Source organism: Babylonia areolata, chromosome 24 (assembly GCF_041734735.1).
Source record: "Babylonia areolata isolate BAREFJ2019XMU chromosome 24, ASM4173473v1, whole genome shotgun sequence".
In the NCBI taxonomy this organism is placed as follows: Eukaryota; Metazoa; Mollusca; class Gastropoda; order Neogastropoda; family Buccinidae; genus Babylonia; species Babylonia areolata.
Window position 1 is genome coordinate 24,019,027 of NC_134899.1, and position 20,349 is coordinate 24,039,375.

The 20,349-nt window shown below is 43.8% G+C and overlaps 1 protein-coding gene across 1 annotated transcript in view; it reads right to left on the reverse strand.

The window, feature by feature from the left end:
• The window catches only part of LOC143298828 (glycine receptor subunit alpha-2-like), a 139,181-nt gene extending 123,180 nt beyond the window's left edge, over positions 1 to 16,001 (reverse strand). The window contains exon 1 of the mRNA XM_076611821.1: positions 15,819 to 16,001. The gene's annotated coding sequence lies outside the window, so the exon portion shown is untranslated. The remainder of the gene's footprint in view (positions 1 to 15,818) is intronic.
• Between the last annotated feature and the right edge of the window lie 4,348 nt (positions 16,002 to 20,349).

The following is a 20,349-nucleotide window of genomic DNA, read 5'->3' on the forward strand; positions in this document are numbered from 1 at the left end:
AAGTCAACCACGAGAGGTAACGCGTAAACACAGCAAAGGAATCTATGCAACGAACAAAAATATGACGTTACCTCGGCGTCGCAATAAATAATTTTCTGTCGGCAAAACGGTTAGACTAAAATCAAATTCATCAGATTACCCCCCAAAATACGTAGGAGCGCAGCAAACATTACTTGGCATTGACTGATATAGATATTAGTCTTTATAAATTATCAGGGTGTTTTTAAAGATAGGCAATGTTTGAATTTTTCAGTGACGTGCCGGTGCTTTCGTCTCAGTGTTGATCATTTTAACACAACCGTCTGCTACGCTTAGTTTTGCCATGTCAGAGCGCCCCCCCCGCCCCCCCCCCCCCCAATATATATATATATATCTTTATATATATATATGCACGCAGACACACACACACACACACACACACACACACACACACACTGAGTTTCTGTTGTTGCTGGAACAAGCACCCTTTTTTCATTCACCATTTATATTTACAGTCAGCCTGAATAAAAAGAATTCAGAAAAAAAAACTATGAATATATGGGAATGCCCCACCCGGCTCCCCTTCAACATACAAAGGGATCATAGTGGCAAAAATAACAAAACGAAATACAATACACGATCATACACTCACTCTGGGGAGGGAAAAAACACAATAGCATTGCTTTTTGCAGTAATAAATATTATATAAGAAAAATGGCACAGCAATAAGTGACTGGCGCATGTAGTGCCTAAATATTAGCACAATACAGACAGCAGTGCAGCGACTCTGCTAGTTCGGTAACGAGAGAGCGATCCGCAGGGACAACTGATCCTGCAAAGGGAAAGCATCATGCTGTCTGTTGTGGTATAACTTCTTCCGCCACTGCCACCCACCCCCTTCCCACTCAAACCAACCCCACAAGGAGAATAGCGTGACAGAAACTGCGCCGGTATACATTTACACAACTGTTACATCGCTAACCATCGCTTCCTAGCCTTTTTCCTGTCACTTAACTACCCTATACCCCTTCCTCGCCAGTCTCGCGTTTTTCTCCAAAACCAGCACCAGCCAGACTGGCGCAATAGCCGAGTGGTTGAAGCGTTGGACTTTCAATCTGAGGGTCCCGGGTTCGAATCTCGGTAACGGCGCCTGGTGGGTAAAGGGTGGAGATTTTTCCGATCTCCCAGGTCAACATATGTGCAGAACTGCTAGTGCCTAAACCCCCTTCGTGTGTATACGCAAGCAGAAGATCAAATACGCACGTTCAAGATCCTGTAATCCATGTCTGCGTTCGGTGGGTTATGGAAACAAGAACATACCCAGCATGCACCCCCCTCCCCCTGAAAGCGGAGTATGGCTGCTTACAAGGCGGGGTAAAAACGGCCATACACGTAAAAGCCCACTCCCGAGTCGTGTACATACGAGTGAACATGGGAGTTGCAGCCCACGAACGAAGAAGAAGAAGAAAAGCAAGATACTCTTCTCCACCCCCAACCTCCGCACCCCCTTCCCACATCGCCTGCCTTATCCTTCCTCCTAAAGTTGAAAGCAATCTGTCTGTTGCCTGCTCTTGCCTGATCCCTGTTCTTGCTCCATGACAAAAATTTTTATCTATCTATTTATTTATTTATCTATTTATTCATTCATTATCTGTTTTATTTTCTATCTGTCACACTGCCGCATTCACTCAACTCAAGCTCACACGACAGATAGACTCGCACACAACGTTCGCATTCTGACCTCACTCTTACCCAGGAATAAACAACATAACGACGTAAAGACACTCCTTTCTGGTTATTGATATATAAAAATCATATGAAAAGTCCAATCCAGGAAGTGCGATTTTTCAGCCAAACACCTTCGTCCAAAAACAGGCCAGGCGCTGAGGATCCAGTACTTCAAAATCAGCTTCCCTGAACCTCCACAGTTCAACAAGGTTACATCTCACATTCTCTCTCAGAATGGTGACTGTTCTATGACTCAGACCCCAAGGTCTATTTTTTCCCAGGTCACTCCTGTGACCAGTTCAGCTGTGCGCAGAGAGGGAAGTGGCAAGAATTTTGGTGCACTTCACAAGGCAACTTGTGAACATATAATCACCTCAGCGCCAAAAGACACATGCATCACGAGCCTTTCTCCAAATATCAAGTTCAAATTAATACGGTAACACAGCCACACCATACAGGAAATCTGACCTTTACAATAAGCACATTATGACAACCAACTTGGTGTCATGACACCATCATATCATATCGCAACTTAAAAACCTATTTCCACGCCCAAGTTTAACACTTCCCAAACACACTGCACACAAAATGCTACCTCATCCCGCCAGCACCCCCCACCCTCCATTCCCCCGCACACAAAATTTAGCTCATCCTGCTACAACCCCCACCCCATCCACACCCACTCTCCACAGCCCCAGCTATGCATCATGTGATGAGGGGTTGGCTGGAGGGAGGGGAGGGAGGAGGTAGAGGTGGGGAGCGGGGAAGGAATATGGTCAAGGACGGCAGGAGAAAGAACAACTCATGACTGAACACTAAATCCAGATGGCGCCTAGTTTTTTCCCCCTCTTCTTCAGATTCTGTCCATTGCTTTCAGTTGGCACACACCCCCTATCCTCCCACCACTCTCTCTCTTTCTCTCACATGCACACACATTCCTACTGACGTACCGCAGCTTCCACACACACACACACACACACACACACACACACTCACACACAGATGCACGCAGACTCTCACTTGCACACACACACAATCCTACAAATCGCAGCTTCCACTACACTCACACACACACACACACACACACACACACACACACACACACACTCTCTCTCTCTCTCTCTCAGTTTGTCTGTCTGTCTCTTAATCTCTCGTTCTCTATCACGTCTCACATTCCTATATATCGCAACACCAACACACACCCACACCCACACACAAATGCACGCAGACGCTCACATGCACACACACACGAACATTCATACTTATCGCAGCTTCACACACACACTCTCTCTCTCTCTCTCTCTCTCTCTCTCTCGTTCTCTATCACGTCTCACATTCCTATATATCGCAACACACACACACACACACACACACACACACACACACACACAGAGGATGCGGAGACACACTCTCACATAATGACAATGAGTATATAACTGAACAAACGGCACGAAAACCAGAGTTCCTGGATTGAAAACGGCAACAGTGAGACAGTGATTTTTTTTTTCCTGAAGAAGAGCCTGTGGCTCGATACGTCGCCTCTTTTATCCCACGTAAGTCGACTTTTACCAAGATTCTTTTAGTCTACCTCCAACAGTGAGACAGTGTCACGCACGCCGAAGTGCCACCAGAACCTGCACTGCCAGACAGTCAATCTAATTTCATCGCTGCACCTTATCATTATCGGCCCCTAAGCCCTTGATGGTCTAGTGTACCGCTTGACATTGAAAAGTGTGTGTGTGTGTGTGTGTGTGTGTGTGTGTGTGTGTGTGTGTGTGTGTGTGTGTGTGTGTGTGTCTGTGTACGTGTGGTGTGGTGTGAATGCATGTGTGTGCGTGAGTAGGCAGATATATGACGAGAACATGAACGTGTATAGAGGTGTTGTATATTCACTTAGATATTGTTTTTGCAGTCAAAACAGGAAGAGAAAGGAAAGAAGGAAAATAATGATTTAATCATCCTGGCGGATTAGACAATCAGCATAAAAAATCGGATTAGGCGACAAGCTTTGGTTTTGTTACGGTCTTTGAAATGGTAGTCCAATTCAATTTCTGTGATTGAATACGGTCTCATATCGTATTCTCCGTATTATCCCTGATCTGATATGGCTAAAGTCTTTTGAATACTTGCTGTGATAACGGAATGAACTGATCTGATTAAAATGACAGAGCTAAGGATGCCTGTTTAATATATGTGTGTAACCTGTCCGCTTTTAATACTGAAAGGGAAAGTTAAGTATATGAATTTCATAAATGGGCATTTCACATGGAGAACAACTTTTAAAATACCGAGAACATGCTAAATATGTTATGCATTTCATGAAAATGGAACTATTGTTTGTGAAATTTTCAACGCTTTATTTTCTATGAAAAAAAAAAATCAAAATTCTCTATTGTATTCGGTTCTTATTTTCTCGTGGGTTTTGCTGGTTTCCTTTTTGTTTTGTTTTATTTCCCTTTCAAGTTTTGGGAGAAATACTGAATAAAATGTATCTAGAAAATACTTATCTTTTTACATGGTCCATGGTGAGAATAAACTGACACCCACAGAGCCCAGTTAAGTGGTCAAGCTCCTGTTTGAATGCCTGTGTGAAACGTCTCTGTATCTCTGTCTCGCCCCCTCTTATTATGGTTGTCAATGGAATAGCATTTTAGTTAATTTAGATTTAATTATTTTTATTTGTTCAACTGTACACATGTTAGTTGATTTCTTTTAAAATAATTTTTTATGCAGACAGATATTACCCACTTTGCCCCACCCCTCCTTTCAAACCCCAAACAGAAAATGCCCATCTAATGGATTACGTCTGACGCTAAAAGACAATGTATCTTCTTCTTCGTTCGTGGGCTGCAACTCCAACGTTCACTCGTACGTACACGAGTGGGCTTTTACGTGTATGACCGTTTTTACCCCGCCATGTAGGCAGCCATACTCCGTTTTCGGGTGTGTGCATACTGGGTATGTTCTTCTTTCCATATCCCACCGGACGCTGACATGGATTACATAATCTTCAACGTGCATATTTAATCTTCTGCTTGCGCATACACACGAAAGGGGTTCAGACACAAGCAGGTCTGCACAAAGGCTGACCTGGGAGATCGGAAAATTCTCCACCTTTTACCCACCAGGCGCCGTTACCGATATTCGAACCCGGGACCCTCAGATTGAAAGTCTAATGCTATAACTACTCGGCTATTGCGTCCGTCAGACAATATAATTTATCAAAGCTAACTCTCCGCCGCTCTCTCTGTCTCTCTCCCTCTGTCTCCTCAGTCTAATATCATCATCTTAGACGAACAGACTATAATTAAATAAACGAAAACGAAACGATCCCTCTGTCTCTGTCTGTCTGTTGCTCTCTCTCTCTCTCTCTCTCTCTCTCTCTCTCCCCTCCAGCCCCACCCACCCACCCCCAATCTCTTGCCCCTCTCTCTGTGCATAATTTATTATGCTTCTTCTTTATTGCGGTCTGCCCGTCCATTATTGCACTCGCAACACGATAGCTTTTGTATCCGGCAGACCGCATAAATACAGTCCTTTCTTGCCCCTAAATCTCCGGAATTATTTTCCCCATCATTATCTTCCCACGCTGTTCGTTCTGTTTGTTCCTTCCGTACTGTCTGGTCATATATTACCGGATATTTCTTTTATCAATTCTGGACGTAGTTCATTTGATGTGCTCTTCGCTTATCTGAGAGAGATGGATGCCGAAAAACTGTAAATGGTTATCATTTTCCCTGATCAATTCTCTCTCTCTCTCTCCCTCCCTCCCTCCCTTTCACAATCTTTCCCATTACTGTATTGTCTATACATGTCATTGAACTATAGATATATGCTTAGCAATATGTATATATATATATAATCATTTTCGTGTGTGCTTTTTTTCTTATCTTTTTTCAATTTTTTGTCCAGAGGGATGGATACTAAAAAAGGGGAAAAAAAGAAAACGTGTATATTTACCCTCTTAAAACACACTCGTTTCGTTTCTTTCCGTGTTCAAAACTAAGTTTGTTTATTGAAGAGAAGATATGACCGCGTATTTGCTAATTTCGTTTTATGATCACGTGTCTGCACCCCTTCATGAGGGGCGATTGCCCACCATTGAATAAATTATCCGTGTCCGTATCTTTCTCTATTTCCCCATGCCATTAGACCTTTCGTGAATGCTGGTCTTTTTCTCGAGGGATAGTAACTCGTATGCTTCGTGCCGCACGCATCTTGCACAAATAAAACATCCCTCGGCTAACCCTCGGTCTTTTCCCCCTGCTCTCTTTGTGCATCAGTAAAGCGACCTTCAAATTAACAAAATTGTCGAACGATGATACGCTTTGGCGGAATCTCTCCCCTTCCATTGCTCTTATCCAAATGATTATATCCCCAGTCGGTATATTATTCTGGTGTCTGTTCTCCGACAGACTCTGACGGTGGGCCTGCCATAATTATGACATCGTGTGTCGTGCCTTCGCGTCGCGTTGCACCCCATCGCTTCGTAGCGATTCCCATAATGCCATATTTCAATCTCCATCGCTTCGTAGCGATTCTCATAATGCCTTATTTCAATCTCCATCGCTTCGTAGCGATTCCCATAATGCCATTTTTCAATATTCATCGCTTCGTAGCGATTCGCATAATGACATATTTCAATCTTCACTCGGACCAGCCCCGTCGGACGCTCTGAGCACCCAAACCGGAGCTCCACAGGGCTGCGTCCTCTCGCCAGCTCTCTTCACGCTGTACACCGCCAACTGCCACAGCAACGACGACTCCATTGTGCTGGCCAAGTTCACAAACGACACTTGGCTGTCCGGACTGGTTTTGAGGTGTGACGAGGCTCGCCGTGGAGGAGCTGGTCGAGTGTTGTTGCTAACAGCAAGTTCCTGGAACTGAACGTCCAGAAAACGAAAGAAGCGGTGGCCGACTTCAGGATGTCCAAGCCCAGCGTTGACCCCATTGTCATCAGGGACAAGCCTGTGGCGATGGTCGACCTCCGAAAGTACCTGGGCATCCTGATCGACGGCCGGTTCCACTGTTCTCCAACGTCGATGCTGTCTGCAAGAAAGCTATTCAGCTCCCGTGGAAGTCGAGACAGTTCAAAGGGAATCCCTGGATCTTCCACATCTACAAGTCCACTATCCACAGCGTGTTGATCTTCAACCAGCTATGCTACCAGTGCAACACCAAGAAGGTCGACATGGAGAGGCAGAGTGAGGAGAAGGTCATCTTGAATGCATCCTCCATCATCGGTGAAACAATGACGCCCCTGGACTGGACACGCTGTTCCATGCCGCTGCTCTCAGCACGCTGCAAAGGACCCGAGCGGACGCCACCCACCCACCCACTCCACCAGGTGCTGACTGCTTGTAAGTCCTGGAGGGAGTCTTCTTAACGACTGCTCTGTTTCAGGACCAAGACCAAGCGCATGAGGAACTCCTTCCTCCAAACAAACATGTGGCTCCACAACGAGTCCCTTCAGTGACACCACCGGACTCGTCTGGCTGTTCTCAACCGACACGACACAGTGTGTGTGTGTGTGTGTGTGTGTGTGTGTGTGTGTGTGTGTGTGTGTGTGTGTGTGTGTGTGTGTGTTACAATTATGCTTAATGATTTTAACATACGTATTTAATTGTGTTAAATGACTTCGTCCATTTTGATGAAATTTGTTTTATGGGGAGAAATATTTGTTCATTATCTTATAAGGATTCAAAGTAGTGTTGTTGATGTATTTTGACTTTTAAAATGCTGTGAGGAGTGAAAGTGGGAGTCGTAAGAGATAGTGAGAAATGGGGCCCGTGCGTGGGGTGGTAAAGAGAGAGAGAGAGAGAGAGAGAGAGAGAGAGAGAGAGAGAGAGAGAGGGAGGGGGGAGGAGGCTGGGCAGAGGACAATCCGGGATGGATCCCGGGAGAGAAGGCTGGAGAGTTTTTTTGAGAGAGAAAGAATTGCTCTGGGTTACGTACATCATATTTCTTAAGGTTTAAGTGGGCCGATCTTTATTTATTTATCTATTCATTTATCTATTCATTTACTTATATTTTTTTTACAATTTCATGAACGAAAAACGTCATTTTAATGCATTATCTCATGTGATATTGTCGCCAAACATGTTAATTTTCCTTGTATTTTTATGAGGACATTAAAATTGTTTGACTGATTGATTAGTTGACTGACTGACTGATTGAACCGGGGAAGACAAAAGACAATCCATTTAAGAGGTTGTCTCTCGCTTCTCGCTTCAGTTTCTGGACGGTTTTATGCTTTAAAAAAAGAAAAGAAAAGAAACCAACAACTGGGAAACACGTAGACAGGGAGACAGATAGACGTACATATGGACAGACAGAAACACGTGGACAGAGAGACAGACAGACGTACATATGGACAGACAGAAACACGTGGACAGAGAGACAGATAGACGAATATGGACAGACAGAAACACGTGGACAGGGAGACAGATAGACGAACATATGGACAGACAGAAACACGTGGACAGAGAGACAGACAGACGTACATATGGACAGACACGTGGACAGAGAGACAGATAGACGTACATATGGACAGACAGAAACACGTGGACAGAGAGACAGACAGACGTACATATGGACAGACAGAAACACGTGGACAGAGAGACAGACAGACGTACATATGGACAGACAGAAACACGTGGACAGAGAGACAGATAGACGTACATATGGACAGACAGAAACACGTGGACAGAGAGACAGACAGACGTACATATGGACAGACAGAAACACGTGGACAGAGAGACAGACAGACGTACATATGGACAGAGAGAAACACGTGGACAGAGAGACAGACAGACGTACATATGGACAGACAGAAACACGTGGACAGGGAGACAGATAGACGTACATATGGACAGACAGAAACACGTGGACAGAGAGACAGACAGACGTACATATGGACAGACAGAAACACGTGGACAGAGAGACAGATAGACGAACATATAGACAGACAGAAACACGTGGACAGAGAGACAGATAGACGAACATATAGTTTCAGTTTTTCAGTTTCACTTTCTCAAGGAGGCGTCACTGCGTTCGGACAAATCCATACACGCTACACCACATCTGTTGAGCAGATGCCTGACCAGCAGCATAACCCAACGCGCTTAATCAGGCCTTGAGTGCATGCTTACATATTTGTGTACCTATGAAAGTGGATTTCATTTTATGTAATTTCGCCAGAGGACAACACTCTCGTTGCCATGGGTTCTTTTTCAGTGCGCCAAGTGCGTGCTGCACACGGGACCTCGGTTTATCGTCTCATCCGAAAGACTAGACGCTCAGTTTGATTTCCCAGTCAAACTTAGGAGAAAGGGCGAGAGCGGGATTCGAACCCACACCCTCACGGACTCTCTGTATTGGCAGCTGAGCGTCTTAACCATTCTGCCACCTTCCTCAAGACAGACAGAAACACGTGGACAGAGAGACAGACAGACGTACATATGGACAGACAGAAACACGTGGACAGAGAGACAGACAGACGTACATATGGACAGACAGAAACACGTGGACAGAGAGACAGACAGACGTACATATGGACAGACAGAAACACGTGGACAGAGAGACAGACAGACGTACATATGGACAGACAGAAACACGTGGACAGAGAGACAGACAGACGTACATATGGACAGACAGAAAGACGTGGACAGAGAGACAGATAGACGAACATATGGACAAACACGTGGACAGAGAGACAGACAGACGTACATATGGACTGACAGAAACACGTAGACAGAGAGACAGACAGACGTACATATGGACTGACAGAAACACGTAGACAGAGAGACAGATAGACGAATATGGACAGACAGAAACACGTGGACAGGGAGACAGATAGACGTACATATGAGACAGAGGAGTGGATAAAAATGGGAGAGACATACTGAATGAGGAAACCAAGGGATAAAGGGATAAGAGATGGTACACTATTGTACTCTAAAAGAGAGAGGGAGAGGAGTGAGGAGGGACAGACTGGAAAGAGAGAGTGGGAAAGAGAGGGAGAGAGAGGGAGGGAGAGAGAGTGTGTGTGTGTGTGAGTGGGAGAGACAGTGGGAGAGAGAGAGAGAGGGAGAGAGCATGAGACACAGAAAGGGAAAGAGAAGGAGGTGGAAAGAATATGGTATTGAATTCAGTGTGTATAACCATTTTCGCCCACATTTGTACCACACACACACACACACACACACACACACAACACACACACACACACAAACAACACACACACTCGCACGCACTTCCTCTATCTTTCTCTGTGTCTTTCTGTCACTCTTTCTCTATCTGTCCTTGTCTGTCTGTCTCTCTGTCCTTTCTCTCTCTTCCTCTCGCTCTCTCACGCACTGAGCAAACTCATAATTATTCACTGAAGAAAAGAGAGGCCTGAAAAATAAAGTGTTTTAAATGTTTTCGCTGACACTTTCTCCGGAATCATTTTATGGATGTGTCTCCGTATTGCGCATTCATTTTTGTTTGTTTTGTAATTCCCAGTTTTACGTTTAAAGTATTCCTTGTCTGAACTGTGCAAACAGCTCCAATACAAATGCACAGATTATCATCCTGGTAACTAGCATTAAACACATACACGCACACACGCACGCATGCATGCATGCACACACACACACCTTTTTTTCGCATAACGCGACAAAATCGGGTATGTTCAACTGTTTAGTTTCGTCATTATCTATGGATATGTTTCCCTTTCTTTATTAAACGCCAGTCATACAACGTACTCCGTTGCTCAATAAAATCAGTTTTTACGAAGTAAACATCGTAATCAAGGCGCGCCACATAAGTGGAAACGGCGTACCACACATATTTTTTTTTTATCTGATGATGATGGAGACTCCCGTCGGACCGACGGATGAGTAGGCAGACAGGCTTATTTGTCGGTGTGTGTCCTCACTGCCTGACCAGCACAGGTGACTTTTTTTTTAGTGAGGAGGAGTTGTGCAGTATTACAAAGCGACATATGTTAATCATTGTAAATAATCTTATCTACAGTAAGAACATCGGGAATGTAGGTATTCTGTCACTGACGTAATGCAGTAACATACGAACTCTCAAATATCAAACACTACCACAAATCACAACAATGCGTCGTATTTCATGTCACAGTTTTTAAAGTGATACTTTCCCTCGCTAGGCGACAACGCGGCGTATGTGAGTGGTTTCCCCGAGGATGAGGGGGGCGTGGGGGGAGGGGGTGCTGGGGGGGGGATGTCTCAGACAATGCTGGAGAGCGTGTGAGGACAAAACAGTCATACGATGAGGAATACCTTGGACTCCCAGTCTGTAGCGTCAGAACACGTTCATTCAGCCTCTGTTTTATGGAAGATAACATACTAAATAACTAGGATGCATTTTCACTTTTTCTTCCCGTTGTTCCTTTCTTTTTTCCACTGGAAACAAGGTTCCTTTGTTTGAAAAGACGCGTAACTGTACAATATTACAAAGCAACTTATGTTAATCATTGTAAATAATCCTTATCTACAGTAAGAACATCGGGGATGTAGGTATTCTGTCATTGACATAATGCAATAACATACAAACTCTCTTGATATTCTACACGAAGAAAAAAAAAGGCTAAAGCAATCAAACAATGGAACCCGTGTTTCCTGCTGTGCTACTGTCTAATCGAATACATTTTTTATGAAAAAAATCATTTCAAAAAGAATTTTAAAGTTTTTCCACACCTGATTTTTTTCATATATGAAAACTGCACTATTTTACTACAAAATATTTCTTTACATTTCACGGAGTATGTGCAAAGCGAGGACGACATTGACCAAGAGGGAGACGTGATTTCAAACTCGGCCAGATGGAGCCATGACCGACAAAGACTTTCGTGCTACAGGAAAACAGTTCCCACACCCAGGAAAACGACGCTCGTTAGCCACGAGGTGGGCAGTCCTCCCAGGGAAGAGAAGCCCAGATTAGCCAGACAACACAAGACGTGTTTATTTCAGCAACAGTTCACCGCCGCCACTGCGGACAGAGTCAAGGCAATCAAGGACCCCTCCTGAAGGGAATTCACTCCCGTGAGAAAGGGCAGCGACTGTACCCACGAACCTAAAAATAGACCTACATTCGTCCGTGCATTGGACCAAACGGACGGGAAAACCGTGGCATGTCTGTTGAGGAGTGGGGGTGGGGGAACGAGTAAAACATGTCTATTTGCTTGAAAAAGGTCTTAAGTATCATTTTCATTGTGAAATGAGTAATTACCTTCTTCAAGAAAGTAATTATTCAACACGGTCAAAAACAACACGGTTGTGCAATGTAAATCTTAAATAAAAATTTTCAAACCTGGGCTGGTTTTGATTTGAATATTCCAACCTAAATCACTGCAGCAAAAGAAGTCAAAATCATTACTGTATGACTTGTGCGGTCAAAGCGGCATCTGCAGAGTGGCTCTATCAATTCATGATGACAATTTTCGCTTTCCATCAATCAGCGTTCTCTTCCGCACACCAGTGCTGCATTATCACATGACGACTTCCTCTTAATCAGTGGCTGAAGCAGCCCATGTTATGATCGTTTGCTTTTATCATCTAAACAACAACAACAATCTTTTCGCCTCATCTTCTGTTCTGCCGCCTGCCAGCAGTCCGCAGAGATCCATCACTTATTATACTGATGCCAGTTTACCGAAAAGGACGCGCGTGCACATGAGTGGAGTGTGGCATCTTTTTCTCTTTCTGTTTTTGATTTTTAAAATGATAATATGAATTTGATATTGATTTATTGGCGAGATATATGTTGTGTGTGCGTAGTCGTGTGCATGCAAGCGTGTGTTTGTGTGTGTGTGTGTGTGGGGGGGGGGGGGGCGGGGGGGGGGGGGGGGGAGGGAGGGGGTGTATCGCGTGTGTGGTGGTAGGGGTATGGGCTTGTTTTTGTCTGTCGACAGTCATTGTTGACTTTTTTTTTAATTTGACTTGTTTCAAGTGCACCAAAACATTGATATTGAAATCATGCATTTTACACTTCTGGCTGCCACCCACGCTCCCGTCACTGGTGACAATGCTTGCATGCTGCCGGTCAGTGCTTTCACGTGTTTGCCGGTGAAGTATACCCTTCATAACAGCATATTACTTTTCCAAATTCTTCTTTTTTTAATATCAAAAACTGTTTTTAATACCACGAGCTTGTGCGAAATAAACATTCTAAATTTTCTTTCCACATCTAAAAAAAAAAGAAGATTTTTGTTTGTTGTTTTTTTAAGTGGATCAGCGCGAAAACAAAACGATGTAACATTCTCGCAACGCAAAATCGATTCAACACACATTCCTAAAACCTTTTTTTCACTGTGTTTGAAAACAAGATACTACTTACACCCAGCAAGAATCTAACCTTTTCATGCTATAGATCAAACATCACATAGTATACCATGTACTGACACTGAAACATTAATTTGTGGTCATTATCTTTGGCGTCCAGCAGTAACGACCTTTGGCACTGATAGGAAGGGGTGTTGATTCACGATTAGAAGGAGTGAAATTGTTACACGTAAAGGGCACTCTCATCAGCGCTGTGGGAAAAATGTGGACAGAATGATTAGGCCTGCTGTGATGACTAGCGTTGGAAACGCTAACCGGTTATAGTAAAGAACGTCACAGGGGGAAAAAAAAACAAAAAAAAAAAAACAAGAAAAAAAAACTTACATAAAAAACCCGTCACAAAATTATGTTGTAAAAAAAAAGAAAGTCATGAAAAAGGAGGAAAAAGGTCAGAAAAAAAATTCACATGCTCACATTATATGCCCTGACTCAATTATAAAGCTGCGGCATTACATGCGGACGGCTGTTCTTCTTCTTACTTTTCGTTCGTGGGCTGTAACTCCCACGTTCACTCGTATGAACACGAGTGGGCTTTTACGTGTATGACCGTTTTTACCCCCACCATGTAGGCAGCCATACTCCGTTTTCGGGGGTGGACGGCTGTTCATTTGGCCAAACTTGATCAGACACATACTCGGATCTCTCTCTCTCTGTGTCTGTGATGATGAGCCTAGTTTCAGTTAAGACAACTCAAGCTGCATTTGTTCGCACACGCAAGGGAAACCATGACATGTCTTCACCGTTGTATTTCAAAGGTTCATGCGACCGCAGTTTATCATTTTACACTGATTCCCGTGTTTTATGTCAGAGTTGTTTTTTTTTTTAAAGAAGAAAAAAAAGAAATAAAAGGTTATGCAGAATATGCTTTATTACATTTTCACTCAGTGAATTTGATTTTTTGTCCTCATGGAAGTGATCCAGAGCAATAAAGGTGGTCCTAATTTGTCCCTTAATGGCCATATGCATATCAAGCATTCCACAATGTGGTTGGAACTTGAGACAGAACAGGGTAAATGTCAACTGGTTTGGTACTTTTAGAACTTTCTTTCGCTATGATTTCTAATCTTTGACTTTTTTCCTTCCCAATTGTGTGACCATTTTTGCCCTGTTAATGAATGGTAACGTAAACATATGAACAATGCATAAGCCCAAATTGAAAGAACTTTCTACATAAACGCGATAGAAAAAAAAGATGCATCACAACAAATATCAAACTTTAATTTTGTCTCATTTTCAGACTCCCAAAGCTTGGGTTGAGTTTTCTGACACATGTTCTGTCACATTTGTACAGAAAGCTGTTTAGTGTCGGTATTAGTACTATTACTTTTCACATCTGTCAGGAAAAAACAACAACAGGGTAAAGTGTTGGTATGTGTTTCCAAATGCGATACATACTTTGTCTAATTTTGTTGCTGTTTGCTTCTTCCCGTTGTTAAATTTGAGTGTGGTACGATGCAACGATCTCTTCTATATTACAAGGAATGAATACATTATCATAAATGTAGTTTTCAGTGTCATCATCGTCGACGTCTTCGCGGCAAACGTCATCGTCATTGTCATGATCGTCGCTGTCGTCGTTCCTCTCTTTCTCTCTTCTTTTTCTCACTCAGTTTTCTCTACGAACCCAACACCGATGGCAAAAGAAAGGTTTTCAATGAAAATATAGGTGTTTGTTTTGGTGTTTTTTTTTACTTTAAAAGAAAAGTTTTCAATGAAAATATAGGTGGTTTTTTGTTTGTTTTTTTTTTACTTTAAAAGAAAGGTTTTCAATGAAAATATAGGTGTTGGTTTTTTTTTATACTTAAGAACCCATTACTTGTGCAATGCGTATGCTGTTGCTGGTTGGACTCAACAGGAGTAAAATGAACACACGCACACAGACAGAAAGAGAGAGGCTGTGTGTGTGTGAGAGAGAGAGAGAGAGAGAGAGAGAGAGAGAGAGAGAGAGAGAGAGAGAAAGAAAGAGAGAGAGACATACATACATACATGTATACTTACATACATAATCATACATGTGCCCTTGTGTTTGAAGGGCATGCTTGCAAGCGCACGATATGTAATTGTGTAGGCCTAAATGCACCGAATGCGAGCACCATCAAAGTTTGAGTTAGACCACAATAAAAAAAAAAAAAAAAAAAAAAAAATCATTGTCAAATAATTTGAGGTATCAATGTCAATAGCACGGCTACTCGATTTTCTTTAAACGCATATACAGAAGGATGAAAAGTAATGTTCTTCGAAGTTTGGTTAAAAACACTGTTACGACTATTCATATACTGTGAATACTGTTTATACACGATACTGTCCCTTTCCCAGCAGTCGTCTTCATTTGTTATTTTGTAAGCGTTTAATGATAAATTTAAGTAATCTCATTACATTGTATATCTATGTTGCTTTGGTGAATCCTTCTTGTCTCCTTAGTGACAAAACTTGATAGCATGAAGAACCTGTTTTACGTTCCAGTCAATTTGTTCCAACATTTCAGGCACTCAAATGTTAGTCCGTGTTTAGAAATAAAGTTCTTTGACAAATTTCAGGAGTCCAGTGAAACCATAACCGTGTTTCTATTCAGCAATTGACTCGCAGTGACGAATAATAATTATTCACTTATACTTTTCTGTCAAATTAGTTTGCTCACGCACTTGAAGACCACAATGTAAGTTAACTCGAGGGAGGCTAAAAAGAGGAGGCCACAGATGACAACAACGTGCACGCACAAACTCACAACTTTGCATGCAAGCAGAAAATGTCGCTTACGGTTCAGCAATGAAGCGTTTCCATCTCGTTCCACCTGGCGTCTCAGCACTGACTATGCAGGAATCCACACAGGCGCACGGCTTAAATAGAATCCCGCCAGCTCCCTGATGAACCAGCTGTACTCCTCCTGGAAGCTGGTACATACACCTTCACTCCCCCACCACAAGAAATAAAAAGAAAAAAAAACAACCTTACACCGGCTTCTACAGTGCCAGCCAGGCACACGACAACCTTCCACGCATGCGCCTGTGAGTTAGCGCGTGACAGTCGTTGCTGCACGCGCGTCTCGTGTTCTGTTCACGGGGAATCTGCCTCGGTGGCGCAGAGGATACTCCACTGAGATGCATTGTTTCGATTTGTTCGTGTGTGTACCTCAGCGGATTGATACTTTTGACTGATCAGCGTCAATGGATTGGCATTATATACTGATAACTATGAAAATTGATATTACAGACTGATAGCTATCAATGGACTGGTATTATAGACGATCAATGGATTGGTGTTACAGACTGATCATTATTAATGGATTGGTGTTACAGACTGATCATTATTAATGGATTGGTGTGACAGAGTGACATCTATCAATGGATTGGTGTTACAGACTGATCATTATTAATGGATTGGTGTGACAGAGTGACATCTATCAATGGATTGGTGTTACAGACTGATCGATCACAACTTGTGGACACCATGGTCATGAATCTACAGTGTTGCTGAAGTAAGTCCCGAAGGATGTAATTGGCCAATTACTAGCCAATACAAACTCATATGACGTGCGTGGGACACGCTCCGTGTTTTGGGTTTTTTCTATGTCGCTTCAGTTAAAAGGATTACCGACACATGTCACAGTTTATTGCCAAGCAATAAAATACAAGAAAGGTGTTGTACCGTAGCTAAAACATGCAACAAACGGGGACAGACAACACACACATACACAAACGCACGCACGCACGCACACACAGACACACACATAGACAGACAGACAGACAGACAGACAGACACACACACACACACACACACACACACACACACACACACACACACACACACACACACACACACGCACGCACGCACACAAATCACACAAATCACACCTTATACGCAAAAATTCAGCTTCGAATTCATCAACTCTGCAGAAGGCACCTGACAGCCTCGTCAGGCAGTTCAAAAACGAGAAGAAAATGTCTGACTGTAAAAGCTATAACCTTTTGGTAAACATATCAGCCTGTCGCACTGACGTTGTTGAGAGCAAACCTATCCCCTGAGTATAAGAGAGAGAGAGAGAGTGAGAGGGAGAGTGAGAGACGGAGAGAGACACAGAGAGAGAGAGAGAGAGAGAGAGAGAGAGAGAGAGAGAGAGAGAGGCGGGATAAAGATCGCAACCCTCTCTGTTCGTACGAAAAGTTAGTTCAGCATGGGGCTATGAGGATAGTGGCCAACAGATCCCGCTTTGAAGACTCGACTGAAGGGTCACTTGGTGGACTTCTGTGTCTCCATGTACCCAAATAGGGTTCTCGGATTAAAAATGATTTTGAACCTTTTGAACCTTTGAACCTTTGATCTCTGACGGCCGCTCAAACTGAAGCCACGATCGATTTCCAATGTTTATGACAATGTGAACAACAGGCTGCCAAAAGTTTCTTGCCGAAACTGGTCTGCAGATGCCGAACTGAACTGAATTGAATCTGTAGGTTCTTTCTGAACGACGTTGTCGGACTGATTTAAAAATAAAGTCAATCAAATGAAATCAGTATTCCGGATCGGCACCAACACCTCGATCGCGTAAGTGTTATGTAAGGACCAAGAAAAATATAGAGAAGTGAAAGAAGCATACTCTTTGACGATTTTTAGGATTATCTTATTATTTCATTTCTATTATTCAGCCTACGAAATGGGTTTTCCCCCCACGTTGTAGCACCTTTTCCCGCACGGGTCACCATTGTTTGTTGATGGTTGACATTCTCGGGATCAATGCACAGCCCAATCACTGAGCAAAAATTACGAAGACGCAAAGGCGAATAAATCCGCCATAACATGAAACCGATTTTTAAGCATATCGCGAAACTGCTTCTCGCCCCACACACTACTTTTCACGTGTATTGCAAGGGATGGTGTGAGCAAATAAATGCACCAACTTTAAGAGAAAAAAAAAGTTGCCTTTGAAATTATATGAAAAGTTAACCAGAGTGGATCAGCTGCCGGTAGGGGGCAGCGCAGACATTTCTTCCTCGCCAGGTGCCGGTGACTGGTGCTTCTCTTGGCGTCATGGGCTGTCCTTCAGCATGTGCCAGAGGCTTTCAATCACCCTGCCCTGACGTTCACAGCCCACCGTTCTGGAGTAGTGTGCCGAGGAGAAGAGTCTACGACCATGTGACTTTCAGGAGCGGGTGAGGTGTTTTGGTCCGTGGCTACAGCAAGTTTCCTGTTGTTGGTGGTTAGGGAACTGGGGTGGGTTTCATGAGCGAGCCTACTGAGCAGCGCTAAGTTTGCTTATCGTTAAGAATGTTCCTAACTCCACGGTTGAGTCCAAATACTTAGGAACATTCTTAACTCCAAGCAAACTGTGGAGTGATGGCCTAAAGGTAACGCGTCCGCCTAGGAAGCGAGAGAATCTGAGCGTGCTGGTTCGAATCACGGCTCAGCCGCCGATATTTTCTCCCCCTCCACTAGACCTTGAGTGGTGGTCTGGGCGCTAGTCATTCGGATGAGACGATAAACCGAGGTCCCGTGTGCAGCATGCACTTAGCGCACGTAAAAGAACCCACGGCAACAAAAGGGTTGTTCCTGGCAAAATTCTGAAGAAAAATCCACTTCGAAAGGAAAAACAAATAAAACTGCGCGCTGGAAAAATACAAAAAAAAGAAAGAAAAAAGGGTGGCGCTGAAGTGTAGCGACGCGCTCTCCCTGGGGAGAGCAGCCCGAATTTCACACAGAGAAATCTGTTGTGATAAAAAAGAAATACAAATACAAACACAAATAACTTAGTGCTGCAAAGATCGCCTCGTGCAACCCAGCACAGGAGCCAGTTGCATTGCTCGGACGGAAGAGCCTAGTATGGTTGTAACCCGCTAATAACTGTGTGTAGTATGGAACTGACCAATGGCGTTGTTCGGTCAGCGTAGGCATTTAGTCACGTGTAACTGTCAAAAAGTTAGAACCAAGCAATGGAACTGGTTCCAGGATCCGATCCACCTATTCGCGTTCCGTCTAACGTTTGGTCGTGTCGTTGCCTTCAGTGGTCTCTCGCGTTTAGCCTGTTTCGCATACCTGGCCTACCTGTTTCGTCTGTTCAACCTTTTTGTCCTTGTCTCTCTCTCGCATTCTCTTGCACTTTTCCCAATTCTGTCTGTCTGTCTGTATGTCTGTCACACACACACACACACACACACACACACACACACACACACACACACACACACACACACACACACACTCATCTATGGATGAATTGTCAAGATATGTTTGTGGACAAATACCGATGTAAGCTTCAATGAATATTTGTAATTCTTAACAGGTCTTGAGACAGATCGACATGATAAATGCATTTACGGAAGTCACACACACACACACACACACACACACACACACACACACACGCCGCGCGCGCACACACACACACACACACACACACACACACACACACACACACACACACAGAGGAGAGAGAGATAGCTAGAACAAGTGAGTACAAAGGCAAATCGGCAATAAGCGGACGGGGATGACAGCGTGGTGAGTCTAACACCATGGGAAGTACGGGTCGACGGCCGAGCACGATGGAAGACACATGTTGCCCCGTGGCAGTCGTTCAGCTTGCTTCTATCAGCCACAGCAGATTACCCTGCCCGGACTTCAGGATGCTTTCCCCGTGGCTTGGTTAACACTTAACGAACCGTGGGCATGCGCCACGTTCTATGTGAGAGTGATGTGATGAAAGATAAAAACGATGAAAGCAACACACGCCCTTCAAGAGAGAGAGAGAGAGAGAGAGAGAGAGAGAGAGGAAAACACTGTTCTATGCAAATATTCCCTCCCTCGGGTCACAAACTTGGGTATCACAGAGAAGAATCTCTGGAGAAGAAACATTGGTATTCCGGTACTTGAACAAGAACGTTTACTTTACAGACAAGTTTCCACTGACATCACTGGGTTCCAACATTGAAAGCTCATTACAGCAACGTCTAGGCTTCAATGGGAAAGCAAGCTGCGCGCGAAACAGATGAATAACAAAAGCAAACAAACGAAGCAACGCGAATGAAGACTTCAGAACTATACACAAAAAATCGCAAAGTGCAAACAAACCTACCTTCAAGACAGGAATCTACGTGCGAGTAATCCCCCGATCTTGTAAGTGACAGCAGTACCCCTCCTGTTGCCCTGTGTTGTCACCGTATATATCTGCACGTCCACAAAGTACACTGCCGCGCTAACCAGTCGACCATCAGCGTGGTTCCAGAAGACACATGTCAGTTTATGTTTACACCCCCACCCCTTCTCCTTTTTTCTCTCTTGTATTTCATCGACTGTGTGTTGC